The sequence below is a fragment of the Arabidopsis lyrata genome (assembly GCF_000004255.2).
Source record: "Arabidopsis lyrata subsp. lyrata unplaced genomic scaffold ARALYscaffold_25, whole genome shotgun sequence".
NCBI classification, from domain to species: Eukaryota; Viridiplantae; Streptophyta; class Magnoliopsida; order Brassicales; family Brassicaceae; genus Arabidopsis; species Arabidopsis lyrata.
The window spans coordinates 36,658-40,752 of record NW_003302532.1 but is presented as its reverse complement, the minus strand read 5'-3'; positions in this window follow the sequence as shown (position 1 = coordinate 40,752).

Here is a 4,095-nt window from a genome sequence, read left to right as displayed (position 1 = left end):
TACTGGTTTGATCTTACAGATGAGATCATATCTCTTTGGAAAAAATGCCCCTAGAGTATATCCGGATCCCAAGTTTTAGAAATAGGGTCAATAAGCTCTTGGACCATTAAATCCAAGTCCACCAGAATGTTTTTCATGAGAGGAGCTCTTAGACTACCGTCTAGAATCCATTGACCTGTCCAAACACTAGTCGAGGCACCATCACCAATACAAAGCCTCATGCCTTTTTCTAGCAGAAGACGACCATGAAGGATACTCTTCCACGCAAAAGATGGCCGGCTTCCAACAGTGGCCTGAAAGAAGTGAGAATTCACAAAGTACCTGCTCTTAAAGAAAAGGGAAAAGAGGCATGAAGGATTGTGAAGCAATCTCCAGGCTTGCTTAGTAAGTAAGGATTGGTTGAAAACCTCAATATCTTTGAGGCCAAACCCACCCAAGTCCTTTGGGAGACACATTTTGTCCCAGGTAACCCAATGAATCTTCTTATTATTCTCCATAGTACTCCACTAGAGGGAAGAAATAGCCCCAGATAAAGCAGAACATGTAGATTTAGGCAACTTAAAGTAGGACATTGCGTACACTGGCATAGCCATGGCCACAGATTTGATCAGAATCTTATTTCCCCCCCTGAGACAAGGTCCTAGCAAAGCAACCAGAAAGCTTGCTTTTTAACTTGTCATTGATGTACTCCAATATGTCTTTTTTGAGCCACTAAAACATTCTGGAAGGCCTAAGTAGGTCCCTGCGCCTCCTTCATTGGTGATCATGAGCTTGTTCTATACCAAAAGCTTTAAAGCATCATCAACTTTTGCACCAAAAGTGATAGAGGCTTTGTTTATGATCTGTTTAGTTGCTCTTCCATAAATATCCAAGATCTCTTGGATAGTGTCACATTGGGAGACCTCAGCTTTATAGACAAAATGTGTGTCATCAGCGAATAATAGGTGGTTGATAGACGGCCCATGAGGAGAGAATTGCAGGCCATTGATTCTTTCATCTAACTCAGCTTTATTTAGAAGATGAGTCAACCCCTCAGTGCATAACAAAAAAAGAAAAAGAGAAAGGGGGTCTCCTTGTCTCGGTCCTCTTTGAGGCTCCACTAAACCAAAGGCCTGTCCATTGATCAAGACAAAGTAAGAGACAATGGTGACACAAGTCATGACCAGATCAACCCAAACATCATCAAAACCTAGAGCAGATAACAGAGCACGCATGTAACCACACTCTACACGGTCAAAGGCTTTAGACAAGTAAGTTTTAATAGCCATGAACTCCTTTGAAGTGGCAGCGTGTGCTCTTAGACCATGAACTACCTCATGGGCTATTAAGATGTTGTCAGATATGAGCCTTTCTTCGACAAATGCAGACTGTGAAGGAGAGACAATAACTGGCAAAAAAGGCTTTAGTCTTGCCACTAGAATTTTGGAGATAATCTTATACATCACTGAGCACATGCTAATTGGCCTCAAATCAACCATAGCAGAAGCATTTATCTTCTTGGGAATACTTGTGTTGATAAAGGAATCCTTCGATCGAAACTTCAAATCAAAAAGGATGGACCAATACATGATTTTCTTTTAGTTTTTCTGGGATCCGGTCTTCTAGTAGGTAAGGAAAAGATGTGTTAAGTTCCATTCTTTCTGGAAGACAACAAACTTGAAAAAATCCAGAACCTCTGCAGTGACTTGTTTTCCAACAATGTCCCAATATTGTTGGAAGAAACAACCAGTCATTCCATCCGTCCCTGGTGCACTAGATGGTTTTATAGAGAAAACATGTGCCTTTACCTCTTCTTTTGAGATAGTAGCACACAGAGAGTCGTTCATGTCATTGGTACAAAGTCTTGGAAAAACTGATGGTTAGCCTCCACATGATAGGAAGAGGGAAAAGCTTGTTAAAGTACATAGCAGCCACATCCCCTTTAGAAGCCTCAGAACAATGAGTAGAGCCATCTTCATCAATCAATTTGTCCAGTCCATTTTTATTCCTTTCAGCTTTTACAGAAGCATGAAAGTACTTTGTATTTTTGTCACCCGAATGCAACTAGCCATGGCGAGACTTTTGGGACCAGAAGCTCTCCTCTTCTCTATGAGCTAATACCATTTCTCTTTTTAAAGTTGCCATTCTTGAAAAGGAAGGATGGATAGCCGCATGCTGGTACTCAATCTCCTCCTGAATCTTATTGATCTTTGATTGAGCATTGGTCACATTTTCTCTTTTCCAATTGCTAAGAGCTTTTCTGTATCTTCTCAGGCTTTGGAACACTGATTGACCAAAAGCAGAAGAGGAAGCCTGCCAAGCATTTACAATAGAATCTCTGACTAAAGGCTTATGCAGCATTCTCTTGTCAAATCTGAAGGAACCTCTATAAGAATCTTGAGAAGAGACCAAGTGTACCAGAACTTGTCTATGATCAGAGCCTTTTTTGACCAAAAAAGCTTGATTAGAGGCTGGAAAAACTGTGAACCATTCTTTATTCCCAAAACGGCGATCCAACTTGCATTGAATCCATAGGTCTTTGCGTCTACCACTCCAAGTAAATCCATTACCAGTGCTGGAAAGCTCAACCATTTCACAGTCCTTAAGCATATTCCCAAAATCCACAAAAGAGGACTCATTCCTTCTTGGTCCTCCAAGCTTTTCACTATTATGAAGGATTTCATTAAAATCCCCAACCCTACACCAACAATCCTTCCTAGCAATACTAATTCTTAGGAGCTTCTCCCACACCTGAAACCTTAGACTGCTATTGGGATTGCCATAAACCCAATATACAAAAAAACTAGAAACTCCCATATGTACACGGAGATCCAAGAGATTCTTATCAACTGAGAGAAAGTCAACATTCACTCCTTTCTTCCAAAACAAAGCCAAGCCTCCACACCTACCAACTGGATCCACTGTGAAGACTCGGTCATAGCCCAACCAAACTTGAATATCTACAAGAACATTTCTTATGTCCATAGTTTCCATCAAAAACAATATCTCTGGGAAATGTTTTTTACGTATCTCCATGAGACGCTGAACTGTCAAATCTTGAGGCCGCCCCAAGCCTTGACAGTTCTAGCTCATAATGCTCATTAGATATTAGACAGTCCCTTAATTGGGACCATCTCATGTTTTTTGCGCCTTGCGACTTTTTGACCATCTCCAACACCTTCATCCATAATCCCTTTTCTTTTGTCCAACACTCCAACTTGAAGTCCTTCAGATTTTGCAACAGTGGACTCAATACCTTCTGCACTTGCTGGCTTTTGTTTCCTTTTACTGACATAAGGACGTCTTCTACCTCTACCCCTCTTCGGCCTTGTTCTGGATGGACTAGCTTCAGAGAAGCCAACCACATATGCCGTTGAACATGGCTGCAAAAAGGAAGATTGAGAATAATCAACAAGAGGCAGATCAACCTCACCCAGACCTTGATTAAAAAAACCCGTCGCAATAGCATTACCCATTAACTTCTGACTTCCATCCTGAGAGGGAATCTTCCTGGAAGAAGCCTCTGAGGATTCATAACCAAAAACTATATATTTACCCTTTGCTTGATCCTAAGAGATGATAGGAGGGGACTCTAAACGAAGAACCAACTTTTGAGATAAAGGATCTTTCTCAGCTTTTGCAACTGACTTCTTCACCTTTTCTTCGCTGAGTTTACGTTCTTCCCCTGTGGCAATGATCAAGTATTGCCTCATACCTCCAACACATCAGAAGCAATCCTTGGTCTTCCCAAAAGAGGATGGATGCCTACTTGTTCTTCCTTGAGGACTCCATAAAGAGGATCACCTTCCTTTAAGACTAAAGGGGCTTTAGGCTTTTCCACTTTTCTGCCCAATTTTCTATCAATGACTTGATCTTGCATCTGTTTCAACAACAAGGGGCAATCATCTTATTTGTGAGTGAGTGTCTGACATCTATAACAACGCTTTTGGACCTTCTCGTAAAAGTAGTAGACCATTGTCGAGAGACCATGTGGTAGATTGATTATTTTAGATTTCCTCAATGGCTTGGACACATCGAATTTGACCAGGACCCGAACAAAATCTTTATTCTGAGGCTTGTCTGGGTCAAATATTACCTCAATCACTTGCCCAACTA